General features: G+C 39.1%; 1 non-coding gene across 1 annotated transcript; it reads right to left on the bottom strand.

Moving 5' to 3' along the window:
- Positions 1 to 8,381: 8,381 nt before the first annotated feature.
- On the bottom strand, positions 8,382 to 8,454 carry TRNAG-CCC (transfer RNA glycine (anticodon CCC)). Its single transcript has one exon. It is a non-coding gene; the product is annotated as a tRNA-Gly (tRNA).
- Positions 8,455 to 9,271: the final 817 nt, after the last annotated feature.

Genomic DNA, 9,271 nt, shown 5'->3' with positions numbered 1-9,271 from the left:
TGCCTGTTGTGTAAAAAAAAGGGGGATATAATTATATTTACTTGTATATGGATTAAAAATCTTTGGAATTATGCATAAGACATATGCACAAAAATCTATATATATAAATCTACTTAATAGCCTGCCACTTACTGATAGGGCAGAACTGGGCAGGGTTTGGAGGGAAATACTGATTGTATATCATCTATATCTATAAAAATAACTTAGGCATATTATTAAAGATACTGTTAATTTAAGATAAATACAATAATATAAAATGAAGTATAAATTAATGAAAAATTAAAGTACAAAGTATTACAAAAATTAACAAAAAATAAAACATTTTTATATGAATATTTCTGCTATTTATATAACAGCAGAAATATTTTGCTGTTTTGAGGATAATGTTACTTTATAAACAATAAATCAAACATTGTTTAAAATAAAGTCATATTGCTTAAAGCTACTTCAAAAGACTCTTGAATGACTTATAATGCCTTTAACCAAATCACCTTAATCGATGTTTGATAACAGTATTTCTTCAGTCTTACAATTGTAAATTATAAAAACCCTAAGCTTCCTTTGAAAAATAAAAGAAAAAATTTCAACTCAGGTAAATGGTTTCAGACACAACTAAGTCCTACTGCTCAAAAAGTCATCAGAGGTATTTTTTCTGGTTCTCCTGACTCTATTTCTTGTTTCTGGTAAAATCTTTCCTTTTTCCATGTATCGGTGGCTTCCAGTCTCTCCAAGCTCCCATGGTTCTTAGTGTCCAGAAGTGTAATGGTGACATTGTCTACATAGGCTGTTTTAACTGGTGTTCTCACTTCTTTTCTTGATGAGTATTGAATTGTTTTTTAGTCTATCTGCAATCTGTTATTTTGTTCTTGCCCCCACAAGGTTCAGTATTTGTCCTTGAAGAGTCATCAACAGTGGAAACCACCTGTACCGAGTAGAAAAATGTGAGCTGTCATCAATCACTTGCTGGAGACTCAATCTGGACAATCCTGAAATTTAAAAACTCCAAGGGCATCCAAGCATCAGGGACCCCACAATTTTGTGAGAGTTACCTACAGGAACTCTCAGTAAATAGAACAGATGAATCCCCTTAGGCTCCCAGGGAAGCAAGGAGAGGGGAAAGGAGCCATCTTTAAACACCTGGTCCCTGCTGGTTTTGAAGACATAACGGGGTGATGAGCCAGTGCAAGTAGTCTCCAGAATCTGGAAAAGACAAGAAAACAAACTGTACCCTATGGCCTCTAGAAAGGAACATAACCCTACAAACACCTTGATTTTAGGCCAGTGAGACCCATTTTGGACTTTTGACCTCCAAAATTGTAAGGTAATAAACTTGTATTTGCATTGTGTTAAGGCGTGAACCGTGAACTTCCAGATGTTCAAGCTGGTTTTAGAAAAGGCAGAGGAACCAGAGATCAAATTGCCAACATCTGCTGGATCATCAAAAAAGCAAGAGAGTTCCAGAAAAACATTTATTTCTGCATTATTGACTATGCCAAAGCCTTTGACTGTGTGGATCACAATAAACTGTGGAAAATTCTGAAAGAGATGGGAATACCAGACCACCTGACCTGCCTCTTGTGAAACCTTATATACAGGTCAGGAAGCAACAGTTAGAACTGGACATGGAACAACAGACTGGTTCCAAATAGGAAAAGGAGTACATCAAGGCTGTATATTGTTGCCCTGCTTATTTAACTTATATGCAGAGTACATCATGAGAAACGCTGGGCTGGAAGAAGCACAAGTTGGAATCAAGATTGCTGGGAGAAATATCAATAACCTCAGATATGCAGATGACACCACCCTTATGACAGAAAGTGAAGAGGAACTAAAAAGCTACTTGATGAAAGTGAAAGAGGAGAGTGAAAAAGTTGGCTTAAAGCTCAGCATTAAGAAAACAAAGATCACGGAATCCAGTCCCATCACTTCATGGGAAATAGATGGGGAAACAGTGGAAACAGTGTCAGACTTTATTTTTTGGGGCTCCAAAATCACTGCAGATGGTGACTGCAGCCATGAAATTAAAAGACGATTACTCCTTGGAAGGAAAGTTATGACCAACCTAGATGGCATATTCAAAAGCAGAGACATTACTTTGCCAACAAAGGTCCATCTAGTCAAGGCTATGGTTTTTCCAGTGGTCATGTATGGATGTGAGAGTTGGACTATGAAGAAAGCTGAGCGCCGAAGAACTGATGCTTTTGAACTGTGGTGTTGGAGAAGACTCTTGAGAGTCCCTTGGACTGCAAGGAAATCCAACCAGTCCATCCTAAAGGAGATCAGTGCTGGGTATTCTTTGGAAGGACTAATGCTAAAGCTGAAGCTCCAGTACTTTGGCCACCTCATGCAAAGAGTTGACTCATTGGAAAAGACCCTGATGCTGGGAGGGGTTGGGGGCAGGAGGAGAAGGGGACAACAGAGAATGAGATGGCTGGATGGCATCACTGACTTGATGGACATGAGTTTGAGTAAACTCCAGGAGTTGGTGATGGACAGGGAGGCCTGGTGTGCTGTGATTCATGGGGTCACAAAGAGTCGGACACGACTGAGCGACTGAATTGAACTGAAGACACTACATTTATGGTAATTTATCACAGCAGGAAATTAATACACCATATCCAAGGTCATTTTAAGTAAAAGATTTGCTGTACTTATAAAAATTGCTCTACAAGTCTACCTCCCAACCTTCCCATAGGGATTTCTGTCCATTTGTTGTAGGAAGGGGGACCCCTTCCAGGGCCTGAAACTGGGCTCTTGTCTAACACTCAGAAATGAATTGTCCAAGGAGACACATGTGCTGACAAAGCAAGAGATTTTATTGGGAAAGGGCACGCAGGTGGAGAGCAGTAGGGTAAGGGAACCCAGGAGAACTGCTCTGCCACATGGCTCGCAATGTCAGGTTTTATGGTGTTGGGATTAGTTTCCAGATGGTCTTTGGCCAATCACTCTAATTCAGAGTCTTTCCTGGTGGTGCATGCATCGCTCAGCCAAGATGGATGCTAGCGAGAGGGATTCTGGGAAGTGGACGGACACGCGGTGTCTCCTTTTGACCTTTCCCGAACTCTTCATGTTGGTGGTGGCTTATTAGTTCCATATTCCTTATCAGGATCTCCTGTCGTAAAACAACTCATACAAATGGTTACTATGGTACCTGGCCAGGGTGGGCGGTTTCAATCAGTGTGCTTCCCCTAACAACTCCCCCCTGAGAGACTTCATACTCAAGATACTTCTTGGGAATTGGGGCGGAGTTCTCTTTCTTCTGTAACTTCTTTCTGCTGTGCATGGGTGTAGGCCTGCCTTGCAGAGCAGAAGTCTCTCTCTACCAGATCTAAGTCAAGGTATTTTTTGCCTGAAACCAGCATTCACCCTTATAATAACAGCAATTTAGTTTGAAACTGTTGGCCCCTCTCAGAGATGAAATAAACAGGGGCCAAACAGGAGACCTAACAGGATGGTTATCTCTAGTCCCTGGAAACAGAAGGCAACATTTGGGGTGAGGGTTGCTGGGTTTGTGACTCTTTTTGATTGGTTGGTGGTGAGGCAACAGAGCTGTGCTCCAGGAATCTTGTGTTCAGTCTGAAGTTACCATCCTCCACCTGGGAAGGGGCTCAAAAACATTGTTATGCATATTTTTTTGAGTAGGAACCAGGACTCTGTCTGGAGGCTGTACCAACCTTTGATTGTTTCTCCTGTTTCTGTATCTCCTCCCTTCCCTGACTAGCAATTGTTTGAATCCACCCTTTGGAACTCAGGGAAGTTCAAGGAGGCTGAATGAAGCCTATAACCTACAGACAAGCAATGGAGAACACAGAACAGATCTGTACTCCAGAGCCCTACAGAGTCCTGCTCAGTTTTAATTTAGGGAACTAGGCAACTATGACTGTGATAACTTCCTGTCAAAATGCAGCATAGGACTGCCTCAGCTTGGAGAATTGACACTGAATGGGAAATATTCCTGAGCTCCAAGTTCTAGATCTGAGTCTTGTATGATTAAAATCTCAATCCCTTGGTCTGCCATTTTGGTGTAACAGACCCAGTTAGAAGTAGTTGGAGGAGTGATAACTGGAATTTAGTAGACAAAATAAATCTCATTTCTTTTTAGAAGAATAGGCCTGAAACCCAGTCTGGACCTGGCACTTTGGGGAGACTTGTAGCCAGGTAGCCAGTTACCTAGTTTTATAAAAAATAAGCTTGCAGTTACTAGCTTCCAGCAGACATTGTTTGAGAATGGTGGCATCTAAGCCTGACACAACTCAGAAAACTCAAGTGTTTAGCAATACAAGGTCTAGTCTGAAAGTACTCCCATAGCATCACCTAGTGATTTCCCAGGATGTCTGAATCAGCTACTCTATTTTGACTTTCAATTGTAAAACTTTCCTTAATAGCCAAAGCAGATGTCACCATTAATGACGTCAGTGTTTTTCTAGGTATGAGAAGATGCAAGAATTGGAACTCGTAAAATCTTCTCCTGAAAAGATCTAACTATCTGAAGGCCTGTTCTGCCAGTTTTTCCCAAAGCACAGAGTGCCTCATTCCTGATTTTCACCCTGAACTCCTTTCAGGGGCGTTGGATCTTTGTAGATGTAGATGGCATGTGTCAGTCTTCAGTTGGCAGAGCCCCTTTTTGCTCATAAACTTGACCATGATTTTGACCATTTTATCCCATGGTGCTGAGAATGTCCATTCTCAGGTCTGGCAAAGATTTTGTTTACAGGCTACTCAATGTGCTGCTACTGGACTAGGCCATAAAACAGTATCCAAAATTCTCTGGACTACCTGTCTTGCTAGCCTCTTGGTCCAGGAAAATATTCCCTCTTGTTGCTTCTTCCCATATCTAGAGTTACACTGTTACCATCATCGATCTCATATGGAGCTATATATTATTCTACTAGAGGCCTCAAACACACATTTGACAGTGTGCTGCTGCTGCTAAGTCGCTTCAGTCATGTCCAACTCTGTGCGACCCCATAGACAGCAGCCCACCAGGCTCCCCCGTCCCTGGGATTCTCCAGGCAAGAGCACCGGAGTGGTTTGCCACCTCCTTCTCCAATGCATGAAAGTGAAAAGTGAAAGAGAACTCTCTCAGTCGTGTCCGACCCTCAACGACCCCATGGACTGCAGCCTACCAGGCTCCTCCATCCATGGGACTCTCCAGGCAAGAGTACTGGAGTGGGGTGCCATTACCTTCTCCGATTTGACAGTGTAAGAAACAGCAATTTTGTAAAACAGGTGAAATACAAATAACATAGCCAGCAGTATTAGTAAAGTCACAAGTAAGACTTAAGTTAAGAGCTTCCATTAGATGTAGCCCAGTATATCTCAGGTCATTGACTTAGTCTGCTCTATAGAATCTTTATCTTCCAGGGAAATTATATATTGGCACCGTCTATAAGGCACATAGCCCAGTTTTCTAGTGTTACTAGACTGTCCTTAGTGTGATTTAATTGTTTCCAACACAGAGGAGACTTTAAACCTAAATTACCATGCTACTGCTGCTACTGCTAAGTCACTTCAGTCGTGTCCAACCAGGCTTCCCCGTCCCTGGGATTCTCCAGGCAAGAACAGTGGAGTGGGTTGCCATTTCCTTCCCCAATGCATGAAAGTGAAAAGTGAAAGTGAAGTCACTCAGTTGTGTCCGACTCTTAGCGACCCCATGGATTGTAGCCTACCAGGCTCCTCCATCCATGGGATTTTCCAGGCAAGAGTACTGGAGTTGGGTGCCATTGCCTTCTCCAAAATTACCATAGCCTGGTGTTATCTATATATCCATACCATAATTGTGGGAGATTTTTTTCCTCCTTTGCTGAAACTTTTCTTGTTGCTCTGATTGAGCTTGAGTAATAGAAAAAAGCTCAAATTTATGGCCAGAGTCAGAGCAGGCATTACTAATTGGCCCGGTGAGGGGATCCCATCTAGTAATACCACAGTGACCTGAATATGACTATAATTTTAAGTATATTTTCTCAGGGCCAACCAGTTAGAGCCTTGTAGTAGAGAAATTTACCAAGGTAATCCAGAACTAGACTCAGGTAATCAGCCACAAACCCAACAATTGAATTGATTTCTAAAACTAGCATAGAATCATACCTATGATAGAAAAGCATTTGATTTATATGCACAGGTCTAAGAAGTCAAGAAAACATAAATGATCATATGAATCAGCTCCAGCATCTTGGGCAAGCTGTCTACCTCTGATGTTGTCGTCTTCTCATCCTGGTGTAGTGTAGTTTCTCCTGCTTGAGCATCATTTTAAGGTGAGATCAAGTCAGCTGTCTTCTCTATAGACCAACCCAGTGTAGGGGCCTTTGGAAGTGGGAATTAATCTAAGAGTTAATTTCCCTTCAGTTTCATTGTGCATGAGCTAGTTAAGAGTACCTGATAAAAAAGTCCTTCCATCCAGGTTGGAGACAGTCCCTTAAATTATGTCTTTTTCCAGTCCTGGTTGCAGGTCATGAGGCGGTATCTGATCTTCATCCAAAGATAGATTACTGAGATAAGCTTCAGAAACAAATTTAGGGTGTTCTTTAAGAATTCAATTAAATTTTACATTAATATCACATAACAGCAAAGAACTATCTAAGAGATGAGTCTTACTAGATGTAGACCTCCATTAACAAACTGGGATTTAACATTTTTTGAAATATCTTTTTCTCCCTAAAGTTACCCTCATTTTTATCAAATATAACCAAATTAAGGCTAGCTTGTTTGCAAAATAGGTCTGGTCTCACTAATATTGGTATGGTGATTTATAGAACCATAATTGATCATAGACTTTTTATTTTGTTGAAACATTGATAGAATCTCAGACTGAACTTTTAAAATAAAACAGGGCTGGGAAACTCACATCAAAGGCTTATCACAGATTTTGCCTAACAAATCTAGGTGAATTCTTCCCTTTTTAAGGTCTCAAAAATTTCTTGAGATTTTTGTACCCGTGAGATAACCTTCCTAACTCATTTGATAAACTTACTGGAGAAGGAAATGGCAACCCACTCCTGTACTCTTGCCTGGAAAATTCCATGGACAGAGGAGCCTTGTAGGCTACAGTCCATGGGGTCACAAAGAGTCGGACATGACTGAGCGACTTCACTTCACTTCACTGGAAACCTAAGATTTTCGAATTTCTGGAGGAGTCAGATAGAGAGAAAATATAATTGTTTTGTTTATAACATTTAATTTTACCAAAGTAGTCTCATAATTAGTTTGAGAGGAAGGTTTTCCCTACTCCCTGAAAACCTAAGATTCAAACCCATAATTTTTCAGATAGAAACCATTAAAGTTATAAGCATATTCACTGGTTCATTCAGTCCTTTTGTTAACTTTTGTGAAGTCATCAGGTTTTCCACTAGAATACCAGGACATATCAAAATGTTAAGAACTCCATATAATTTCTAGGACATCTGTGTTAGTAATTTTACCATACATTATAACATGAGCAGATTTATTACTTATCTGATAACCTTTTTCCTGTAATTTAACCAACCAAATAAACACAGTTTAATATCTCTCTTTGGGATGTTTCAGGGGCCCTCTGAAGCACACCAAAGTTAGCCAGAGGTTAAAAGAACTTCAAAAGAATTCTATTTAGGAAGATTTATCGAAAAGATCAATTAAAAGGGTTTAGAACATTTGGTCAGATTTAGTCAATGTTGATGGGCGTATCATTTAGCTTGTTGATATGTCACAGTAGGCCTAAATACCAAGGCTCAAGGTCTAGTGAAAGTCAACTCCGCCACCTTGGACCTGGTTGACTCTAACCAGTTTTCTTATGGCTCTGTCATTTCTAATAAAATCCATTTATCTAACTAATTGTAATTCAATTTTAGAAAATCCTGATCATGCATAACTCTTTTTAGTATTTTTTCATACCTTTTTCTTTTTCTTTTCTTTCTTTCTTTTTTTTTCTTTTTTTTACTGAAAACACACTTCTTACTTTCCTTTAGCAACCAAGAACTAACTTTTATACTAGCATTTTATAGATTGGTGAGCATAAATACCAGCGATAGTTTCTAAAACCCTTGCTTTCTTAGAACATTTTAGGAAGGCACCAAATATTATTCATTTATAGTCCCAAATCTCTTTAGTTTCTCTGTAAAAGGAAATTAGTGTTTAGTAGTAAATGTTTCAAAATCTTATTTTATTTGGAAATGACCTAACTATTCAATAGATTTCCAACACTTTGCACGCTTGGCACAACCCTTAGAAATTTAAGTTATGCCAATCTGGAGAGACTATTTTAGACAGATATTTCTTTTTTTTTAAATATTTATTTTATTTATTTTTATTTATTTGGCTGTGTGGGGTCTTGGTGGTGGCATGTGGAATGTAGGGAACTCTGAGCTGCCTTATGGGAACTCTACGTTGCAGCATGTGGGATCTAATTCTCTGACCAGGGATTGAACTCTGGCCCTCTGCATTGGGAGTGCAGAGTCTTAACCACTGGACCACCAGGGAAATCCCTAGACAGATATTTCTAAAGAATAATTATTTTTAATAGAGTTTATATAAAAGCTCATATCTCATTTACATTTTTTTAGAAGTTTCTTCACTTGAGGTAATTTCCTTGTCAACAAACTTGTAACAGATATAATATTTAACTTATATTAAACCTAGGTATAATGAAAATATTCTATTTAATGTTAATTACCCTAAGACATGTCTATATTAGATAGGTCAACAAACAAACATTAATATCAGGTATTTAATACTGAATATTTACCAGTTCACATGAACCTGGAATTTACTATTTAATTTAGAATTATTTGATTTGTAAGCGCTTACTTTTCTTTAAGCTGATTAAATAGAGCTCATTTACAAATTAACCTCAAAAATATTACCCAGAGACAAAGACATACCAAGACACATTTAGACAGACACAGTGCAAGATCTAGCTTCATTTTCTAAGTTTAGTCATGAATTAGATATTACAATATAAAATTTACTAGTTTATTAAAAAACAGTTGAAATAAAATTTTTAAAGTCTTTTTCCCCTTTTCCCTCAGTCTCAGGAGTTAGAGATGGTCTAGATAAGTGTTCCTGAGAGCCCTGGTCTCAAGGCACAGGGAAAGAAAATCAAGTTCTAACAAAATGGCAGCAGGTCTAAACCAAATGGTGGCCAGACAAAGCAAAATGGCCATCAAAAATCACAACATAGAACACAGAGTTAAAACACACACATATAAACCTGCAAGTCCTCATCAGACATTCCCTTAAATACAAGAATAAAGTCCCTCAGAAAATCTCCTATAGAGACACAGAACTTCAGATCCAA

Source organism: Bos taurus, chromosome 3 (genome assembly GCF_002263795.3).
Source record: "Bos taurus isolate L1 Dominette 01449 registration number 42190680 breed Hereford chromosome 3, ARS-UCD2.0, whole genome shotgun sequence".
NCBI classification, from domain to species: domain Eukaryota; kingdom Metazoa; phylum Chordata; class Mammalia; order Artiodactyla; family Bovidae; genus Bos; species Bos taurus.
This window is presented reverse-complemented; position numbering and strand designations above follow the sequence as displayed.